The sequence below is a fragment of the Diabrotica virgifera genome, chromosome 2, assembly GCF_917563875.1.
Source record: "Diabrotica virgifera virgifera chromosome 2, PGI_DIABVI_V3a".
In the NCBI taxonomy this organism is placed as follows: Eukaryota; Metazoa; Arthropoda; class Insecta; order Coleoptera; family Chrysomelidae; genus Diabrotica; species Diabrotica virgifera.
The window spans coordinates 72,773,749-72,798,125 of record NC_065444.1 but is presented as its reverse complement, the minus strand read 5'-3'; the positions used below and the strand labels follow the sequence as shown (position 1 = coordinate 72,798,125).

Here is a 24,377-nt window from a genome sequence, read left to right as displayed (position 1 = left end):
ACGGAAGAGATGAAATGGAGGATCCAGACAGCAAATAGATGTGTGTATAGCCTCCACAACACCATTAAATCTAAAAGCCTAACACTAACATAAAAAATCAGGGTGTATAAGACAGTAATTAGATCTGTGCTCATGTAAGGATGTGAGAGGTGGACGCTGACAAAGGCAATGGAAAGAAAACTCCGGTGTTTTAAGATAAAAATTATTCTCAGAAGCATCTTTGAAGCAAGAGATTAGATCCCAACGACAAGATGGGCAGGCCATATTCATAGACTCCCTACTAACCACCTTGCGAAGTTAATCTGACAGGAAGCCCCGACAGGAAGAAGACCCTTAGGATGTCCACGAATGCGATGGAAAGATATCATATGGTCAGATTTAGGAGCAATGGGTCTACCCACTGACCCAACTATCATGGACGACCGTTCGAGATGGAAGCGACTTGTGTAGTAACCAAGACCCACTCCGGGTTGTAGACGTGACTGTAAGAATTTTGTGTTTAATAATTAAGGGAATCAGTACATAGTTTCTGCTCCAATGCTATTCAAATGGGATTCATTTTTTTCAAATCCTGAGAAAACTAATAAGTATTTTTGAAAGATTTAAACGCAGAATGAAAGATTACGTTATTAGCGAAGGCCAAAAGTCCCTGAGAACTTCTATAATGTTTATTTTAATAAGTTACAGGGGTGAAAACTTAAGACAAAATTTAGTGTGATTTTTAATTTCAAATATTTCATTCAAAATAAACTTTTTTACTTATTCTAAGGACTTTCGGCCCTCGGTAATAATTTAGTTTTTCATTCTGCGTTTAAATTTATCACAAATATTTATTGGTTTTTCAGGATTCGAAAAAAATGACAATGTCGGTGGTAATACTTTCCAAATCTATCTTGGTCATACAGCGCTCTCAGTCGAATAGAATATTGTCAGCATATTGTCAGTCAGACAGTGACAATTTTAGACATTCGACACGGCTTCGGGAATATTTTGAGTTGTTTATTAAATAATATCGATAGGGTATTTGATAAATAATTGATTTAAGACGTGAAATTAATAAAAAGTTATTCGTTCAGAGAAATAAGGAAAAATGATCCTGTTAATGACACAACCCCGTCCAGCCCGAAATCAATTTTTTTAGTAGTATGGACTTCTATAATAATAACCTATATGTTTCCTGCAGCCGATTTTGATAATATACTTAGTTATAAACAAATGAATATCAAAAAACGGTAAATTTTCGCGTTTTTCGTCTATTACCAAAAAGAAACAAATTTAGAGTAAGAAACTCACAAATCGTATAAAAAACTTCAATATGGCGTTCGCTGAATATGTCTATCCTTATTGGTTGCTTAGAAAATTGCCAAATAAATCATAAATTTTGAGTTTTTATAAATATTCATAACTTATGTAAAAATTAACTTAGAACTTTCTCATTACACGGAATGCTGAGACTTCTGGTGCTTAAATCATACTTTAAATTTCAAAGCAATTGGTCAAATAGTTTAAAAGTTATTTAATTTGTTTATCCCAAATTAATTTTTTTGCAACACTATAAGTCAGAAAATGATGAAGTTACAGTAATACTTTGGATCATTTATGAAAGAAGAAGATTTACACTAATAAATTAATTAAAAAAAATGACCAAAAATAATTCTAAATATTGCAAAATTATTTTGCAAGAACATGTGAATTAAAAAAAGGGGGGCTAACTTCGTCCCTAATTGTCCTAGGACAATTGTTTTTCTTTTTAAATGTGTATAAAAATTCAGTCTTTCTAAATATGAAAAAAATAATTTTTCTACGGGTAACGGTTAAAAAGTTATTCTAATTGTTTATAAGTAAGCAAAAAATCGACATGTTTTTGCAAAATAAATTTACACTATTTAAAATTACTCTTTCTCATTTATTTTTAATTAAGTTAATAGTATAAATGTTCTTCTTTCATAAACTGTCCGAAGAATTACTGTAACCTCATAATTTTCTGACTTATAGTGTTGCAAAAAAAGCTAATTTGGGAAAAACAAATTAAATAACTTTTAAACTATTTCACCAATTGCTTTGAAATTTAAAATATAATTGAAGCACAAGAAGTCTCAGCATTCCTTGTAATAAGAAGGTACTAACTTAATTTTTACATAAGTTATGAATATTTATAAAATCTCAAAATTTATGACTTATTTTGCAATTTTCTAAGCAACAATTAAGGATAGACATATTAAGCGAACGCCATATTAAAGTTTTTTTTATATGATTTATGAGTTTCTTATTCTCAAATTTGTTTAGAATGCCTCACGTTTTAGTAATCGACAGAATGAGCGAAAATTTACTGTTTTTTGATTTTCATCTGTTTATAACTATGTATATCATCAAAATCGGCCGCAGGAAACATATAGGTTATTAATATAGATGTCGTTACTACTCAAAAAATTTGGTTTCGGCCTGGAGGGGGATGTGCCACGAGAAAAATCTTATTTCTGTGGACTATATCTATTGTTTATTATTTATGGAAGATCCCAAGCAGAGAATCCACCAGGATATATTCTGTGATCCAAGTATTTTGTTGTTAAATAGGTTCAAATTACTGTCACTGTTCACTGTCAAATAATCTTTATGTACATATCCATACCAGTGAGAATTTACCATCTTCCACTAAAAAGGTATCGCCTTAAGGCGAAGTAGCTAGATAGTAAACAATTAAATAAATACTGCGAAAGTTGATTTTCGCACAAAAACCTTATCACTGCTTTATAAGATTTTTTCACTTCTGTGGGACAATATATGCATAATTCATTTAGTGTCTTTGTTATTTAAAAGTCACGTGTTTGCCAGGAGTTTCAGCTGCTGGATCGAAATAAAATTAACTGAGTTGAGTGTAAATATTCATATAAATCCACATAATAAACATAAGTAAATATTTTATTCATAAGTACACTGATACTGTGATGATCATTTTATATGCATAGTTATACGGCTTTTGTATAATCTCATTTGCATTTTGACATGTGCCGTCCGTTGGTGAATATATATTCGGAAATTTCCTGTGTAAAACGTATAACAATCTAAACTAAAGAAAATACTTAAAATATAGAATTGGGGAGATTTTTGCTTGAGAAAAACAAATTAGTATATTTATATCGAATACAGGGTGACTAAAAACGCAAGCACATTATTTTCTCAGTAATTTTAAATAGAATACCCTCTATTTTATGTCACAATCGAAAAGTACTATTTCCGTACTTTAATTTTTATATAATATTCCATATGTCTAAATTTATTGAGTTTATTTATTATCCTATGTGAGTGTTAGATGTTTTTTATGATTAGCGATAAAATTTTGTATGCACCCCGTCAGTAAAGACTCTTTATCGAACTCGTCTGTTATTCGCCTTGCTCGCTACGCTTGCTCGGCTCATAATATCAAAATCGTTCGATAAAGAGTCACTTTACTGACTTGGTACATAAATAACTATAAAATGTTTTATTAAAAAACTAGCTTTTAATTTTTTCAAAAATGTATTTTGTGTTCGTGTTTTTTGTAAAGATAAATTATTTTTCTTTCTTTATTTGTTACATTGTTGCATTGATTATAAGACTGATAATCAGTAGGCAATCGTAAACTGTCAGTTTTAGACAATTCATAGTCATGGCTTACTTAATACAATAATTTAGACACAATTAATAATTTGCTATGAAAAATGAAAATATCTCAAAAACTATTACAGTCGGAAAAATGAAAGAAAAAAACAGCAAACACAAAATAAGTGACAGATGTGATCGTTCATGGGTATAGGACTTTTCATCGATTGTCATTTGTTTCGAACTTCTGTCATGTGTCACATAATATTAATATATCTACGTCATACGTCTTTGGTTTGTATTATTGTATATGCCAATAACGTATGCCGTAGATACATTAATATTATGTGACACATGACAGAAGCTCGAAACAAATGACTGTGAATGAAAAGCCCTATAGGGCTTTTCATCGATTGTCATTTGTTTCGAGCTTCTGTCATGTGTCACATAATATTAATATATCTACGTCATACGTCTTTGGTTTGAATCATTGTAATATACCAATAACGTATGTCGTAGATATATTAATATTATGTGACACATGACAGAAGCTCGAAACAAATGACTGTGAATGAAAAGCCCTATTCTTTCATTTTTCCGACTGTAGGTAAATTTAAATATAAGGAATATTATATAAAAATTAAAGTATGGTAATGGTACTTTTAGATAGTGACATAAAATATATTTAACTGAGTAAATAATGTACTTGCGTTTTGACTCTCCCTGTATTCGATATCAACCAAAGAAAATTAGCAATATCAACCATTTTTAAACCATTGCTGTTGTATTTATTTTTATTTATACAGGGAGTTGAACTTGTTGAACGATTTTCATAGAAAATTGGTTATAAATTTGTAAATAACATAACAATACCCTGTATAACATAACAAACCTTTATATTTTTGTGGTGGAAAAGTTAAGAAGATTTCGAATATAAAATAAAATATAGGGTGTTCCATTTAAAAAAACATAAGGTTGGTGCGCCACTATGTTACTATGTTACAGAACACCCTGTATAGTCGAGGAAATGAAGCATTTTGGCTCGCAATTTTTTCGTCCAGCATGAAATTACTTGAAATTTTCACAGAAGGTAGGGAATAGTCCAAGGATCATTTTCTATATCATGCCGCTGTACGCTAAAACCTTGGGGGTGGTTGCCACCCCATCTCGGGGGCGGGAATTTAAATGCAAATCGATGTAAAAAGTGAGTCTAAGAAAAAAATGTTTTTTACATTTTCTTCGTAAAACTAATATTTTTCGAGTTATTCGCGCTTGAAAGTAACAGTTTTTCGATGAAAAAATCGATTTTTTTAGAGGGTTTTTTGAGAATACCTCGAAAAATATGCATTTAATCAAAAAAACTGTAAATATCAAAATTGTATTCTTTAGAAACATAAATCAAATTCTTTTTCTATAATATCTTTAAGACCAATACAAACCGAGATACGGCATGTTAAAAGTTAGCTTTTCTCGTCAAATGCATAATTCGAAATATTCAAAGGGAAATAACAGAAAAACTTTGCATTTTTCGAGGAAAACTTAAATAATATTTTTTCAATTATACAGTTAGGCCTTTCAAAATATAGTAATAAAAAGTTTCTAGCCTAAAAATTAAGCGACTTATGATCAAAAAAATGTCGGTACCTGCTTTTCTCTATGAAAAAATCAGTGAAAACTACCCCCTAACTAATACAAACCGAGATACGGCATGTTAAAAGTTAGCTTTTCTCGTCAAATGCATAATTCGAAATATTCAAAGGGAAATAACAGAAAGACTTTGCATTTTTCGAGGAAAACTTAAATAATATTTTTTCAATTATACAGTTTGGCCTTTCAAAAAATAGTAATAAAAAGTTTCTAGCCTAAAAATTAAGCGACTTATGATCAAAAAAATGTCGGTACCTGCTTTTCTCTATGAAAAAATCAGTGAAAACTACCCCCTAACTTCCCACCTAAGTAAAAACTTGGTCTTCACCTTTCTGTAGTTCCTTTTATATTTGTATTATTAATACACCCAAAAAGATTGACCTATTTAAAAGGCCTAATTTTAGAAAAATTGGAGTTTAAAGAAAAATTAATTTTTTGGAATTTCCCATTTTTCACCTTTTACTTCAAAATATCTGCGAAAATACTGGAGAAAAAAAAATGATGGATTACTAAATTGTAGCTATTTTAATAGCTAAAATTCCCCTGTACATAGATTTTCATTAAAGTGAACAGTTAGCGAGATATAGCTGTTTAAATCCTCTATTTACGAACAAACACCCCCTTATTCGAGCCCTTTAAACCCACCCTAATTAAAACCTAAGGGATCTTACGGAATTTAGTTTACACAGTCTTATAACTATTCAAAAATCCTACAAAGTCATTTTTGAAAAACTTTTTATTGCCAAAAATGAAGGAGCTATGTTTATAAAACAAATTTTTTTTCGAAAAATTCGGATAGTCCGCTTATGGATAATTTTCAATGTATGTATAATACCACAGAACCGGTTCGTATACTAGAAGATGACTAAAAAACTATTTGTATTTGTATTTGTACATATTTGTAAATTCGTATTTTTGTGTATATAAATGTTTATGTAATTCTTTAATTCTACTTTTTGTCTGTATAAATCCATTAAAACATCTACTTATAAAAACTGTAATGTTATTAATGGTGGTTTTAAGGGTTGAAATGTTATATTATATCCTTAAGTATAAAACAATCATTATTTAACCAATCAAAACCAAATTTTACCCATATTAAAATTTACAATGTTTTTATATAACTTTTGACAATAAGGGGTAGTTTACACCCCTAAAAATAACCAACGCCTTTAAACATGCTATAGAATATGAAATACTGGGTGAGATGATCCTAATCCCAAATTTTTATGTAAATCGATGCAAGCCGAAATTATTCTTTTAGGATAAGTAAATTTTTATATATAGCTCCAACAAGGGTGGTTTTAAGGGTTGAAATATTATGATTGTATATTTTAAAGCATAAAACAATCATTATGTAACTAATAAGAACCAAATGTTGACAATATTAAAGTTTAAAATGTTATTGTATAATTTTTTATAATTAGGGGTAGTCTTCACCCTTAAAAAACCAAAAGCGTACTACGGTTCAATATAGAAAATGAACTAGAGGGTGTAATAAGCCTAATCCCAAATTTTTGTACAGATCGATGCTGGACGAAAAAATTGCGAGGTTTTGCCATTTTTTCAGCTTCATTTCCTCGACTAGTAACATTCTAATGAATTTTGTAATGTGAAACTCAAAGTTGGCTACATTTTTGTTATTAACTTTTATTGCTATCTATTACTATAGCAGATCCACTGAGCTTTATCACACTAATCAATCACCCTCTACTTACTGTATCTCATAACGTAATCCAAGTATTCCAACTTTCTTTTTTTATAGTTATTCCTATCTCTCTCTCTCTCTCTCTCTCTCTCTCTCTCTCTCTCTTTACTAGGTAGAATACCTTGCATATACGTAATATACGTCATTGTTGCAGTCATTGTCCACATCTCCATTTCATATAACAAAATCGGAAATACATAACATTTGACAAGTCGGATTTTGATAGGGTGAGGCTGTTAGACCGTGTTAGAGGTAAAAATTTGCTTCATGCTAGTGAACGACGATCTTACCTTTTCTATTCTTATACCTATCTCCTTCGCTTGATCCCAACTTGAATTAACTAATTAAGTTAAGTAAGTGTACGAATCCACGTGTTTAATTTTTTGAGTGTCGAGTATCACTTGTATTGCTCGTAGATGGGTGTTGCGCTCAGCTCAACATATCCTTACTGGGCCAAAAAGTAGCAGTTTTTTATAGTTTATGGAGAGAAGGATAATGCCCCCATTGTCATAAACGAATTGTTCTGTCAATAAAGTCAAGATAGCGAATATGGTGGCCAACATGATATCCAACAATTCATAACGGTCATGGAACTACACTTAAACCAAGACACGTTAAATGCTACTAGGAGCACTCCCAAATCATAATTTACAATGTATAAACTTTGGAAATCACGATTTGGGATTTGCAATGTATATAATATATGTACATTGTAAATTATGACTCGGGAGTGCTCCTAGTAGCATTTAAAGCATCAGTTTTGTGAACTTGTCCTGATTTTACCTTGAAATGACCTTTTTCTGACTCAACGGACCCCAGTTTTTTGATCAGCGACCCCAAAACCCCCTAATATACTTTTCCAGAGCGATTGTGTCGATTTATCTTGATTTGACCTTGAAATGACCTTAAGATAGACGTGAGAGAAGTCATCCCGGATTCGTGATCTGCGACCCCAAAAGCCCCCTAATTAACTTTGTCACAGCGATTGTCTATTTATCTTGATTTGACCTTGAAATGACCTTTACCTGACGTGATAGAGGTCAGCGGACCCCGGATTCGTGATCAGCGACACCAAAAACTCCCTAGTCGTATGGTTTCGTCAAATAGTCCACAATTTATTTATTTTTTTGTAAACCTGTGTAATCTAATAGCACACTGAAAAATTTTACTCTTTAATTCATTCATTTCCAAGCAAAGCTCTGACACCAGTTTCAGAGGATTCAGACGCCTGATCGGTGAGCATGTCATGTTATTGCAGCGTGTCTTTGGTTAGAAATTAATTTCTAGTTCTTTACGAGAAAAAAGCGAAATACAAGGATTTCATCCACCTGAGCTCAGAGGAGTGGAGATTCCATTTGTAAGTCAGGCCGTGTACGTAGATGTAATCTTTGACCAGAAGCTGACGTGGAATCCACACATCAAAAATATTATACAGAAAGCTACAATGACTCTTGGCCGACGTAGACGACTGAGTGGAAAGAAATGGGGACTAAATAAAAAAATTGACCTTAAGCTATACGTAAGGATTATAAGGTGCACGATAATCTGGGGTTCAGTGGCATGGTGGAGCAAGACGCAACAGTCTGTGGATGCTTCATGGCACACGAAGACTTGCTTGCTTGAGTATTACGGGAGTCATGAGAACTGAATCTGCAGACGCTTAAGAAGTGGTATTAAACCTACTACCTTTGCATAATAACATATTTATAGAAGGAGAGGCCAGGTCAACAGTAGGTAGGCTAATACAGGGTCAAGCTCTTATAAGCAAAATGCAAAGCCGATCAAAAGGGTTATCAGTAGATAAAACTGCATCCCATTCTGGGTATGCCCGTAGACCGAATGGTTCATAGGTTTAACAAACATTTTAACATCGTTATAGTAGCAAAGAGAGAGGGCTGGGAAACCGGGTCGCCAGCGATGGTCGCCAGCGATGGCAAACTCAAATTGGTATACAAACAGGTCCAAAAACGATGACGATACAGGGGCTAGTATATATAAAACAAGACCAAGGACGATGTCCGGTTAGGTTTGGAAACACACGCTATTGTATTTCAGGATAAAGTTTCCGCTATACAAATATGGGCTATGGAACTAATATAGTTACTATATGGAACTATAGTTAGCTAGTATATATAAAACAAGACCAAGGACGATGTCCGGTTAGGTTTGGAAACACACGCTATTGTATTTCAGGATAAAGTTTCCGCTATACAAATATGGGCTATGGAACTAATATATCGGCAAGTGGAGAACAACTCGATCGTGATCAGCCCCTATAGTCAAGCAGCTCTAAAAGATTTCGTTTCTACGCAGGGCATTTCAAGTCTTGTGTGGGTCTGCTTGGATGCCCTCTCCCAGGTTAGAAGTCGGAATAGATTGATACTAGCCTGGGTCTTAGGTCATCAAGACTACCAGAGCAATGAGAAGACTCATATATTGGTCCCAGAAGGCGCTCGTGACCCACTAATTGGCCCAGATCCTTACTTTGGAGTTTAGAATACTAACAAAATAACAGATATTGATATTCAATGGGTATACATGATATAATAAGTCTCTGAAATGGTTTAGAACTGCAACAGGACAAAGACAAGATAAAGAGTTTATTAAGAAACATTCCAAATTAACAGCTGACTCAGTGGCCCACAATCGAAAGATTGTCAGGGTGATAGTGGTACTGCTGGCTGGACATTGTAGACTCAGTAAGCAGTTGAGTAGTATGACACTGACGGAAGAGGATACATGTCAGTTATACTGCACCTCTTATTTCAGTGTAAAGACCTCACAAGGCTGCGGTACCTAGCACTTAAAGAGGACAAACCGGAAGCATCAGTCTAAATGAAAAGACCCCTTTCAAGGCTGTGGAATCTCATTAAGAGGACTGGCCTGAATGAGGAGCTTTAAGTGACAAAGGGGAGCACAATATATCTGTAAAGGTCTCAGTATATCCTGGTTTCTAATATAATCTAATATACTTATATAATATTTAAATTTCGTAACATATGGCTGAAAATAAATTAATCGGTCTGTATTTATTTAACAATTCATCTAAAAGTAGTCTTTTAGAGTAAAATTAATCTGTTCGTTCTTAAAAAAATCTAAAAGACAAATAACTTTTGACAAATATTATAATTATTGAAATGTGTAATTACTATTCACTTATATTTCTTTCTAGTAAATGATACACGAGATGGTTTGCTGCAATTACCATTAACGTAAGTAAAATCTCTAAAGTTGATAATACAATTTATAAAATATGCATATATACACACCGGCACGAAAAACGGGCACCCCTTGAATTTTTGATAAAATTGTCGGAACACACCTTATTTTTCTATTCTCATACTATAATAGGGCTTTTCATCGATTGTCATTTGTTTCGAGCTTCTGTCATGTGTCGTATAATATTAATATGTCTACGCCATACGTCTTGGGTTTGTCTCATTGGTATATACCAATAACGTATGACGTAGATATATTAATATTATGTGACACATGACAGAAGCTCGACACAAATGACTGTGAATGAAAAGCCCTATATATCAGTTATGATTTCAGTACCTGTATCATAATGAACTTCATTATGATACAGATTTTCATTACAATGAAGGTGGCACAAGCGCAGTGATCAATGGCGAGTCAAATACATACGCTTTGACAGTTCTCAATATGTAAACAAACTGTCAAACTGACAAACTACTTAATTTATTTGCGTTACAAAATTAATAAATTTGAATATATTTTTTGTTGTATATGATCACAGAAAAAATCGTGTATACAACTTGCATTTAATTATCAGTAGTAATTGCACAAGAGCTCTGAAATTATTGAATTTTTCCCGAGTGACACTTTGACAGTTTTAATTTCACGAGCCGAAGGCGAGTGAAATTATGTCAAAGTGTCACGAGAGCAAAAATTCTATATTAATTTCAGAGGTCGAGTGCAATTTGTTGCGATTATTTCATGAACAAAACTGTTCAAAACCAAAATTTTATTGTAATTTATTTATGTAAGTACCATTAAACACACAGTTTTTATAAATATTTGACGATTGAAAGTCATCACTTTTATAATTTTTAAAACATTAATTGTCATTAATGTCACTGAATGTATTTTTTCGTAGTAACGAAGGCAGGGCCCCGCAAGGCTGATTGGCGCCCGCGTGCGGGACATATTTTAGCGTCCTTTTAATCTACTAGGTATATAAAACTAATAAATATTTTTGAAAGATTTAAACGCAGAATGAAAGACTACATTATTACTGAGGCCGAAAGTCCCTGAAAACTTCTATAATGTTTATTTTAATAAGTTACAGGGGTGAAAATGAAAGAGAAAATTTAGTGTGATTTTTAACCTGGGAGCAGTCGCGCCGTTAGAAAAATCGTAACATTTTTTCCTTTTTCGTGATAACTCGATGAAAAATTTTGCAACATAACTTTCCACTCGTAAGTGCTTCGAGGAAGGGTGTAGTAATGCGTGGGGTTTTTTTTCTTTTTTTCATCTTCTTCTTCTTTTTTGGAATTTATGGCTTTGGTGAGAATTAATTAGCTTTAATAATTGTTAAAAATAATATTTCTAACATAACAAGTAAATAAAAATACTATGAACTAAAAATTTGTTGTAAATTCGTATTTAAATTCGTTTTGTTAGATAGAATCTAATACGCGACCGATTACGTGACAGAAAAGAGCGCGACTGTTCCCGGGTTAATTGCAAATATTTAATTCAAAAGAAACTTTTTATTTATTCCAATGACTGTCAGCCCTCGGCAATAATGTTATCTTTTATTCTGCGTTTAAATTTTTAAAAAATACTTATTAGTTTTCTCAAGATTCGAAAAAAATTAATACATTTAAAACACATTGAAAATTTTGACAGGTGACATTTTGCGCCTTTCCCCTTAAATTTTTTTGCTACATGAATGAAGCACCCTGTATATTAAATTAAAAATATAAATTTAAGTAAATAAACAATAATATTTTGTCATTTCAAAGTTTTCAAACAAATTTTATATAGGGTGTCTGCATAATTAGGAACCATATGGGAAACTGTTTTTTTATTAATTTTACGAGAAAAAGTTATTCTTCATAAAAAGATTTGCATTGTCTAGAACTCAGAATACAACCAGCAAATATCAAATTTTAGGCATCTTAAACGAGGTATGTCATAAAATATGAGTTTCGGTCAAGAGCAAAGTACGTTTAGTTTTCACAATATTGAAAAGTTATTATGAAAAGTTGTTCAGCATTAAAAACTATGTTTCTATAATATGCAATTACATCCTTCTAATTAAAATATTGTAATCTAGAAAGGCACTTTACTCTTGATCGAAACTCATATTTTTTTACACATATATCTCATATAAAATTGATAAAATTTGATAGGATTTGATGGTTGCATTTTAGATTTTAGACCAGGCAAAGCTTTTTATAAAGAACTTTTTATCGTACAATAATTGTACTATTCAACAACGCCCTTTTCGTTTATTAGAAATAATGTGATAAGTCTTTTATTACTAATAATTAGCCCTTTTCATTTATTACAAATAATGTGATAACTCTTTTATGCACGGAACTGAATGTTGGGCAGTGAAAAAGAAAGAGGAACAACGAATGCATGTGGCGGAAATGAGAATGCTTAGATGGATGAGTGGAGTGACAAAGAAGGATAAAATTAGAAATGAGTATATTAGGGGAAGTCTAGGTGTGGCACCAATTGATGCCAAAATGAGAGAGCATTGGTTAAGATGGTTTGGTCATGTTCAACGTCGAGACGTTAATCACCCAAAACGAAGAAAAGCTGAAGTGCAGATGCCTGGAAGGAGTAGGAGAGGAAGATCAAAGAAGACCTGGGGGGAGACGATAAGGCAGGACATGTTGGTAAAGGGGATTAACATTGATATGACCCAAGATATAATTGTGTGGAGAAATGCAATTAGGGAAGCCGACCCGCATAGGGATAAGGCAAAGAGAATGATGAATGTGATAACTCTTTTATTATTATTAAATAATTAATCATTAATAATAAAAGATTTATCACATTATTCGTAATAAATGAATTCGTAATTAATGATTAATTAATTAATAATAATAAAATTGTTATCACATTATTTGTAATAAATGAATAGGGCGCTAAGTATCTGTAATTTTAGAAAAAAAAATTTCAATTAAAAGGATGTAATTGCATATTAAAACATAGTTTTTATTTAATTCCAAACAACTTTTCATAATAATAATTTTCGATATTGTGAAATATAAGGTAGTCTTGATCGAAATTCATATTTTTGATACTCGTATAAGATTGATACAATTTTATATTTGGTTGTATTTTAGTTTTTAGACTATGCAAACCATTTTATGAAGAATAAATTTTTTCCGTAAAATTAATAATAAAAAAATTTCCCATATCGACGGCGAAAGTGCAGTACCTCGTATGTGATATTTTTTCGGTTTTAGGTTTTATACATGAATATTTAGAGTTTTGCTCGCGCCATCTATTAAAAACGTTTAAAAAATTCCACATAACTTCGTTACAGGTTTCTAGAGGCAAATTCATTACCTCGGATAATTGTTGTTGTCTTTTTGAATGCAGTACCTTGTATCCGTCAGTCGCCATTGTTTTCTGCCATAAGAAGTCCTTCTTTGGCTTTGCCATTACCTTTTTTACGTTAATGAGGTAAGTAAATATTTAATAATTATTAATGCTGTTATAAATTTATCCTAATATTGTATTTCATCGAAAAAATAGTTTGATTTTTTTAAAAGTCGTTGCGATTTTACTAAAATAAGGTTTGTAAGTCCAAATAATTATACGAGGTCCTGCAATATTGTGTCTACAATATTTATTGTTACCATACGAGGTAATGCATTACTTTGTAGGTACTTTGTACAAGCTTTTTACATCCAAGTTAATTTGTTAAACACATAAAAGTACTTGCACACTGGAGACTAAGTTTGTTGAGACTGTGATATACAAGAAAAACAGAAAAAATAATTCTGTAAATTTAACGCTTATCCAACAAAGACAATAATAATTACTATACTCGATAGAACTCATTTCTCTCGCATGGCACGCTCATGCTTATAAACTATTCATCGATATATTTGTAGAAATGTATCTCTTTTTTAGGAGTCATAGTGGCAATGTTATCACGAACGAAAAAAATTCTAGAGAATGCCAAAGAAATTACTGAAGCTAAAGGCGCTTCTAGTCAAAGCGATACCTTAGATTATTATAGGTACAACAGGAGATTTAGAAAACGCTGTAATTGTTTTTCAAGACGACTTAAATCCTGCTTTAAATGAAACAGTTGTTGATGCCCTTAACGAAGTTTTAAGCCAGCCTGAAAACGACGTAGGTCCAGTTTTTAATGACTTAGCAGGTATTTGCACTAACATTATTTCTTTCGCTTTGACTAATTTTTTTATGCTCGTATTTTTTATTTAGAAGACAACCAAAATGAAATTCCAAACGTGTCGAACCTATTTGAGGAATTGGATCAATTATTTCCAACTAATGTAGCCACAAATTAAAACTTCTACTAATGTTGACTTAAGACCGCAATACTACAAAACTATTATTCACACTGTAGAGGAAGAAGTATACGTACCAGATAAGAACTACCAGAAAGCCATTAGTGACGATAGTGAAGTGGAGGAGGATACGCAGTCAAATAAAGAAAATAATGAAGAATACATACCAGACTCAAACCCAGAGAGTGAAGAAGAAAGCGATAATGAAGATATTCAACCGAACAATACAAATATGGAACTTGATATAACCGAAGCCGACAACAATATTGAAGAAAACTTACAAAAACGGAAGCGAAAGAAAACCAATCAACGACAGCTCAATAAAAAATTAAGGATGGAAGGACAAGATTATTTAGGATTCAGAAAACCAAGAAATCAAAATAAAACATTTAATGAAAAAATGAGAACACAACGTCGCCTAAAACCGCGATGCGATTGTGGAGATGAGAAGGGAGCCAGTCGAAAGTGTAAATTAATTGACGAAAATGACCGTGCAGGAATATTTAACAATTTTTGGTCGAAAATGACATGAGATCAAAGAAAGGTTTTTGTGTGTAATACGGTTACTTTGGAAACGTCAAGAAATAAAACACCGGATTTAAGAAGGACAACGACGCTAAAATACAGCTTAAAGGTAAATCACCGGTTCATTCCGGTTTGCAAAAAATGTATCTGAACACAACAGGTCTTGGTGAATGGTCGGTACGAAACTGGTTGTTAAAAAGTAGTGACGGCATTGTTGAAAGGCAAGAGATTGTTGTGCAGAGAAGAAAGAAAAGAGAAAATAATCACACAGAAGCTTCCGAATACCTAAAAGAATTTTTGCAATCCCTTAATAAGTTACCTGCGCACTACTGTCGTAGGGAAACTTCAAAACAGTATTTAGAACAGCAGTTTCAGTCTATAGCTCAATTATACCGGAAGTATAAAAAGCAGTGCAATATCAATGACAAAATGTGCTTGTCGATAACTAAATTAACGGCGGTTGTAAATGAGCTGAACATTGGAATATTTACACCACGAAAGGACAGATGTGACCAGTGCTACAAATAGTAAAATGGAAATTTGGAGGAAGAGTTATTTTTCAAGCATCGCGAAGAAAAAGACAGGGCCAGAAAAGAGAAGGAATCTGACAAGAATAGGGCAATTTTAGGAGAATGTCATACACTTACAATGGACCTTCAAGCCGTTAAGCTTTGTCCTCAGTTAAACGCTAGTTCACTATATTACAAAGTTAAGCTTTTCTGCCACAATTTCACCATCTACGACTTAGAAACCAACTTGGGAACTTGTTATTGGTTTGATGAGACCAAAACAGATCTTCACGCCTCGACATACGCCTCGTGTGTAGTCGATTATCTCAAAGATAATTTTTTGGATAAAGGTGACAAAAGAGAAGTTATCATATTCTCAGATGGCTGCACAGCCCAAAATCGCAACTCCATAATGTCTAACGCGCTACTTCATTTGTCTGAAATGTACAGTGTAAAAATCACACAAAAATATCTGGCCAAGGGCCATACACAAATGGTGTGCGATAGTGTGCACGCCTGCATTAAAACATCATTAAAAAACAAAGACATTTATCTTCCAAGTGATTACGCTCGAATCACAAAGGAAGCTAAAAAGAAAAACCCCTATATTGTTAAAACACCAGACTTTGATTTTTTCACCAATTTTAATTACAAGCCATTAATGAAGTATGATTCCATAAGGCCTATAAAAGTATTATCAGATCCAGTCGTGACAAACCTAAGAGTACTGGAATACTTGCCAAAGGGAGAAATCAATTTCAAGATCAATTTCAATGATGAATTTCAAGTACTTCCTCGACGACCAAAAGCGATAAGTTTAGCTGGAGTTGAGTTTCCGCGGTTATACAAGAGACTACAAAAAAATAAAAAAAAAGTTTGATCATCTTAATGAAATAAAGCCGGTTATTCCCAAAGATTGTTGGGCGTATTATGAAAGCTTGCAATACGAATAGTAGGAGTTTTCTACACAAAATGAATTTTTTATGTTTTTCATAAGTTTTTTCAACCTACCTAATAAAAAATAAGGTTTGTTTTGTTTTTTACCATTTTTGATAATAAATGTTATTATAAGTTTATTCAACATACCTAATATTAAAAAATAAGATTTTGTTATAATGTTTAAAATAATGTTTTGTTTTTTAAATGAGTTACCATTTTTGATAATAAAATGTTATTAAAGTTACTCTTTTTGTGCCTTTTTTTTTCTACTCTCATGTGTCAACTTTAGCTGTGCAGTACCTCGTATAGGTTTACCGTTTTAATGCAATACCTCGGATCAAGCAGACGTGGGTTATGGATGTAAAAAGATAATAAATTTATATTAAAATAGGTTAATAAATCATTTTTTTAAGTTCTGCTTACAAATTAAGCGCAATGTGCGAGAAAATGTAGTTTTTCGCGATTTCTGTAAAATTGACCAAAATAATGATACGAGGTACTGCACTTTGGCCATCGATATGGTTCCAAGTTACGCAGGCAAAAAAGTCTTAATTTTGTTTTCAAAATAAATTGTAAATTGTGGATTTTATTAGAGGAAACCCTATTATATTTAAAATTAATTATTATTATTATACAGTGCTAGTCAAAAGTCCGTACCCCCTCTCGTATATTTTGAACGGTTATACCTATAATGGTGAAATTTGGAGGGAGGAAATAAACGGACGTAAGCTTCTTAACTAGTCATGGCAGATGACGTAATAGTGACAAATGACTTTACAGCGCCACTGTGACGGATAATTTTAAATGGGACCTTATGGCAAGTGATACCTCTTTTAAAAGGTACATATTAAAAATACCTATTCAGTCATACTAATTTTGTTTGCGTTTAAGCTAATTTTGATGAATAAACGAAATAAATATAAAATTGTAGTTTCGCATTTAATTAATAAAAATTCAAAATTCCGCCTATGATTACTTATCAAAAAGGTTAACGTTGACGTAAAAACTACTAGAGAATTGAACAACGTCAACATTTTTGACAAAAAAAGAGGCGGACATTTGAATTTTTATTAATTAAATGCGAAACTACAATATTATATTTATTTAATTTATTCACCAAAATCAAATCAACTTAAACCCAAAAAAATTCGTATGATTGAATAGGTATTTTGAATACCTTTCAAACGAGGTATCACTTGCTATAAGGTCCCATTTAAAATTATCGGTCACAGTGGCTCTGTAACGTCATCTGTAACTATTACGTCACCTGTCATGACTAGTTAAGAAGCTTACATAATTTTATTTCCTCCCTCCAAATTTCACTATTATAGGTATAACCGTTCAAACGATACGAGGGGGGTACGGACTTTTGACTAGCACTGTATGTAATGATTATGATACTTACCATTTTCACAATTATTAATTTAATTTCCACACCACTTAAAATAACAACAAATAAAAAAGATTGTCCCATATTTTTTACACGAAAACGAAAGTTTAAAATGAGTGCAGAATAAACCCAAAGGATACTGCAATAATAGTCGTACCTAATTATTAACTTCAATATAAAATAAAATCTTAAAAAGGGTATTTATAATAAATTCGAGTAAAAGATTCACTGTATACGAGTAAAATTGCTTGATTCAGCAAGTTGTGTTTTTGTACGAGTAAACTGCTAAGTTGCGTTTTATGGGTGTTAATTAATCTTTCTACTCGTCAAGGAGTGTGATTTGATGTTTAATTGACTATTTTGAGTGTCGCTTTAGTTTACATTACAACATAAAATCAGTTGGATGGATGGATTGGATAGTATGCCAAGCGTAATTCAATCTACTTCAAAGAAAAAAATTAGGAAGAAACAACAAAATATATTTTTGGCGGAGTAAGTTTAACATTTCAGGACGGGAATAATTATTTTTTCAGTAATAACACAATATTTGATTTTTGAGATTTCTCTAGCTGTTCATGAAATAATTAAAATTGTATACCTATAAAAAACGATTATCTCATTTAAAATAAATATTTCTTATTTACCAAACCTTCGGTTTGGCTCCCCTTTGGGGTTACGCCCGCGTGCGCCGCACGTGTTGCACGCCCGGTTACGGGGGCCCTGAACGAAGGACATCTGACGTAATATACTTAACGACGGGAGATTATCAAAAATTATCGATTTAATTCAGGTTTCTGTAGCATTCCATTGGTCAGAATCTCCTATGAATGAAATAATCATTATGAAGCTTAGTTTTATTAAATAATTTGTTTAGTTTGAAATTGAACATGACAGAATGTCAATGTCATCAGAAGCATAAAAGTAAAACACAAACAGTGAAGCATTAAAAGTTACTAAAAATATATTCAAATTGGAAAAAATTGCATGAAAAATAGTGCAGGTTCTATTTAGCTGCAACTTCTTGCAGCAAGAAGTTGCTGCAAGAAGTTACAGCTTTTCTGTGCAATTTTCGTATGACTCGATGCAATTTCTATTGCTGCAAGAACTTGTGCAATAAATTTCGCAATTACTTGCATCGTGTAAAGTGGCTATAAGTATGTTCGATGAAATTTAAATCGGGACTGTGCACAGTTTGCACAACCTTCCATCTGCTTACAATTTTGTTTTTTTATTTTTTTCTTTTTTGAGAGATATGCCATATCAATTTAGCTTTATTTACGAGCATCCCTTTCTATTTGTTTTAAACGTTTTAAACTTAAGTTCTTCTCCTCAAGTAGCTGTTGCTTCCTCCTGTGGATGTATTAGTTGTTGCCCTAAGTCCTTGGGGTCTTCTAACATCATTATCACAAACTTGCCGCATTGCTCCTGTAGTGATCCTTTTCCAAGTTAACATGCTTCTTCTCTAATTTGGCTGCACCATACTGATGACGACCAAACAGTCAGAAAATACGTATTTACCGTGGGTTTCCATCTGCATAGGAATTTATTGTTTTCTCTTGTTGCAAGAGATGGAGACATCTTCCAAAATAATATCGTAAATAAGATTCAGAATTCATAGTTTTTTCTAATTCGATCAAGATGTGGCACTATTATTTGCATTATAATTAAATTTTACTTCATGTGCACATTTGTCATTATCAGAGTTCTAAAATCCATAGCTATAATTCATTTCTAAATGCAACAGTGTAAAATTGTTTCATCGTACATTATAATCACGGGGTTCATAAAATCAATGCCTGTTTGGAGTTGTGTCTGAATATATTTATACCATTACTTTATTGTAGAAAATATACATTAATTTTAGATACAATCCTTTGTACAATTTTATAAATGAACTCATAACAGCAATCTGGCTTTGGATTGGAGATTACAATTATTTTTGACAGCTTTTCATCAATCTGTTAATACTGTTTTGTGCTATAAGATGCATTTGTCTACTAATACAAGGTATACTTAATACATTTTTGTCCTGTTTTATGAATCTGACAGGTCTTTCTTCAAATCGTGTTGTCTGTCTCCCTGTGCGATAATTCTTGAAAAGTCCCAGAGTCTTAAAACTTGGTACATAGGTTCACGATTAAAGGAAAAACCCCATTGAATTTGGGATCAATAATTTAAAAATGTAAAGACTGAAAAAGTTTTGTACACACTTATGACAACAGGTAAAAGGGGGAGAAGTGTACTTTTGAAGTGTGTAAAATTAATAATTCTTAGCTGAGCGCTTTCGGCTTATAAAGCCATCTTCGGAGCTATGCTACAATAAAAGATCTCTAATGAATAATTGATCTTAGAATTCAAAGTTTAACTTACGTCAAAAAGGTCAAAATACCACTATGAAGAGAGATGGGTTCCATTTATGATATGAAATACTTCTGTTTCTTATGTAGTTTTTTATTGGTTGGAAAAAACCTTGTCTGTCTGTTTAAAAAAATTGTTCAATTTGCTGCTGGTTGTTTTTGTATCCAGAAAAGTTAAACATCAAGAACGAGCACAAAGGACTTTCACACGAAAATTACATTATATATAAAACGAATATTTGATCATGGTAAGGTCAAAAAGACCTTACCATTTGAATACTACGGTGTCAGATAGCAGAATGGTCGCCTCGCATGGAGGATTTTTAATGACAGTCGATGTAGACAGGGTGTGCTCGTTAAGGTGTCTTCACATTTTCTCATATAAAGTGACAGTTGACATATGACATTTTTAGCAATTGGATTGAACAACTTTTCAACAAAGTCTGTAGTTACATAAATCTGGTTTTTAAAAAATAATGAAATACATATTGAAAAGAGACTTAAGGTCTAGGATAAACCAATTGACAAGTTATCCTTCACAAATCAAACTCGAATCGGTTTTGAAAAATAAATACATGATGTAAAGAAACTTGATGGTGAAGTTTTTTAGGAAGATGGGAAATAAGTTAACAATGAATTTTGTGAAATGTGATTTTTAAAGAATAAGCTGCCAAATGATTTATTACAAATATTGTTTTAAATAATGCTTTAGTAAAGAATTAAAAAATTTAAAAAATTATTTTTTGATTGCATGAGGTCAAACTTCTTCCTCCAGAGTCTCCCACAAGAGTCTGAACAAAGGTTTATAGTTGTAATTAAGATTGATTTGTGTATTCAAGCAAAAATCAGGATTAAGTTTCATTTCTTTAGTTATCTCTAGATCTTCTAAAAGGTTCATTTGTCTATAGTTTTTGATTGGGATGTTATGTAAAATTGTACTGTTTTCGGAAGGAGAGAATGAATGGTTGCTAAATTTAACATGATAACCAAAATTTGATTTTTCTGGATTGCTGAGATGTTCTTTGATCCTCTGAGATAGGGTCCTCATGGTCCTGCCCACATAAGTCATGTTACAATCCCCACAAGACAGTTTGTAAATACCACTTTTATTTAGTTTGTCGATTTTATCTTTGGTGTGGCTGAAGATGGATTTGATGTTATTTTTCGTTTTGAAAGATATGTTAAGGTTACTGACTTTATTACAAAGTAATCTTGATACTTTTTCTGAAATTGGCCCTAAGTAGGATAAGGATCTATAAATAGCTGTAGTGTTGGGTTCGTTCTCTGTGTTAAACGCTTGGTTTAGTCTCTTTTTGAGTATTGATCTTCTAATGACCTTATCTACAGTAGAAGAGGGGAAACCATTGTTGTTTGCTATTTGTTTAATAATTGAAATTTCGTTGTTGTAATTGTCTTGTGACATGGGGATGTTAAGAAGTCTGTGGACATAACATTGAATAGCTGCCATCTTATGTTGAAAAGGATGGTTAGATGATATGGGTATAATATGGTCTGTTTGAGTAGGTTTTCTAAATACTGAGTATTCTAAAGTAGTAGACGATGAAGAAGTGGAAGATGTATTCTTTTTGATGGTTAGGTCTAGAAAATTGATCATGTTGTTGGTTTCTAACTCTAGTGTGAACTTAATTGCTGGATGTAGGTTATTAATTATTGAAAGAATGTTGTTAGGTTCTGAAGGAGGACCTTCTATAAATGCTAAAATATCATCAACATATCTGTACCATAGGATTATTTGTGGATGTGAATGGACAAAATTATTTTCAAGAGAATCTAGGAAAAGATCTGCAAGTAGTGGGGATAAAGGATTTCCCATTGCTAGACCTTCTGGTTGTCTGTAAATTTTGTTGTTGAAGATGAAGAAATCTTGAGAAAGGCAAAATTGAAGTAGTGAGGTGATTTGAGTACATTTGTTGGGGTCTATGTTCTTTGAAATTAAAAGATTGTTGACAATTGGAATGGTTTCAAGTCTAGGAACATTAGTGAAAAGATTGGTTACGTCAAAAGAGACCATAGTAAAATTGTTTGGGAGGTTAGTTGAAGAAAGTTTGGATATTAAATCAAGAGTGTTTTTGATAGTATATTTTGGAGTATAATTAAGAAGATCCTGGAGAAGTGTGTTGATAAATTTGGCTAATGGAGCTAGTGGTGTATTGACGAAACTGACTACAGGTCTTATTGGAATATTGACCTTATGGATTTTGGGAAGACCGTAGAGTCGTGGCATTGAAGGATTGCTAGAAATCAAAGTTTTTGGATTTATTTTAGATTCTTGAAATAAATTTGTAGCATTTGAGATGTTAGTTTTAAGTTCATTTATCATTTTGTTCATTGGGTTTTTGTTGAGTTGGATGAATGCATTGTCAGATAGAAAAGACTCTACTTTGTTGATATAATCTATATTGTACATGATCAAAAGACAATTGCCTTTATCTGCTTTTGTTATTATAAGTTTGTGGATTTTTATTTTATTAGAAATAGACTTGACCAGTTTGAGTTGAGACTGAAAAGTTGACATAACCTTATTGTTTGAAGAGTATTTTTGATATGATTGAGTTAGTGTAAGAAGACAAGACATTTTTAAGTTTGTTTTTACAGAGCTTGTGATATTTAAACTGTCTATTATACTGTCAATCTCTACACAAAGCAATTCAATGTTATTTAGATCAGGTTTGGCTGTAATGCAGAACTTGAGACCCCGTCTCAGAAAATCAAGTTCGGATTGTGTGAACTTACAGTTAGACAAATTTTTGACTCTTTCATGAAAAGTATGATAAGTTTGTTGACTCACCTGATTCCTGCTGTTGTTATTAATAAAAGTTTGATGTTGATTATTGTTACCTGAACGTTCTGATTTTAGTTTATTTAGTTTTTTGTTGAGTCTTTCATATTTAAGGTGTTTACTCAAAGTTAAATCATCTTGATGTTCTTGACGAGCTTGTTGGAAGGCTGAAAAAGAAGAAGTGACCCCTGCAATCTGGTCATACAATATCTTAAGTTCAATATTAATGTTATTAATTTTTGCATAATGTAGACAGATTTCTTTCCGTAGTAGCTTTCTTTCTAAGTTGGTCTTTAAATTAGCTGGTATATTTTTTGAAGTTTTACATTTGGCAAAAGTTGGTGTTAGATGAAGTTTAATGCATTGCTGGATAAACCAGATATCAATATATAGAAGCTCTCTCCTCGTAGACAGTCTGAGGTATTTTGGGATGTCCACTACCATACTGTAGATTTACAAATGTAAAGACTGAAAAAGTTTTGTACACACTTATGACAACAGGTAAAAGGGGGAGAAGTGTACTTTTGAAGTGTGTAAAATTAATAATTCTTAGCTGAGCGCTTTCGGCTTATAAAGCCATCTTCGGAGCTATGCTACAATAAAAGATCTCTAATGAATAATTGATCTTAGAATTCAAAGTTTAACTTACGTCAAAAAGGTCAAAATACCACTATGAAGAGAGATGGGTTCCATTTATGATATGAAATACTTCTGTTTCTTATGTAGTTTTTTATTGGTTGGAAAAAACCTTGTCTGTCTGTTTAAAAAAATTGTTCAATTTGCTGCTGGTTGTTTTTGTATCCAGAAAAGTTAAACATCAAGAACGAGCACAAAGAACTTTCACACGAAAATTACATTATATATAAAACGAATATTTGATCATGGTAAGGTCAAAAAGACCTTACCATTTGAATACTACGGTGTCAGATAGCAGAATGGTCGCCTCGCATGGAGGATTTTTAATGACAGTCGATGTAGACAGGGTAGACTGACACCGTAGTATTCAAATGGTAAGGTCTTTTTGACCTTACCATGATCAAATATTAGTTTTATATATAATGTAATTTTCGTGTGAAAGTCCTTTGTGCTCGTTCTTGATGTTTAACTTTTCTGGATACAAAAACAACCAGCAGCAAATTGAACAATTTTTTTTAAACAGACAGACAAGGTTTTTTCCAACCAATAAAAAACTACATAAGAAACAGAAGTATTTCACATCATAAATGGAACCCATCTCTCTTCATAGTGGTATTTTGACCTTTTTGACGTAAGTTAAACTTTGAATTCTAAGATCAATTATTCATTAGAGATCTTTTATTGTAGCATAGCTCCGAAGATGGCTTTATAAGCCGAAAGCGCTCAGCTAAGAATTATTAATTTTACACACTTCAAAA

General features: G+C 32.2%; 1 protein-coding gene across 3 annotated transcripts in view; it reads left to right on the top strand.

The window, feature by feature from the left end:
* LOC114331137 (diacylglycerol kinase 1) overlaps positions 1-24,377 on the top strand; it is a 1,205,680-nt gene that overhangs the window by 30,321 nt on the left and 1,150,982 nt on the right. For 2 of the 3 annotated variants that reach the window (XM_050643768.1, XM_050643771.1), the window contains exon 3: positions 10,107-10,146. The exons of the other annotated variant lie outside the window; for it this stretch is intronic. The gene's annotated coding sequence lies outside the window, so the exon portion shown is untranslated. The remainder of the gene's footprint in view (positions 1-10,106; positions 10,147-24,377) is intronic. 3 annotated transcript variants of the gene reach the window in all.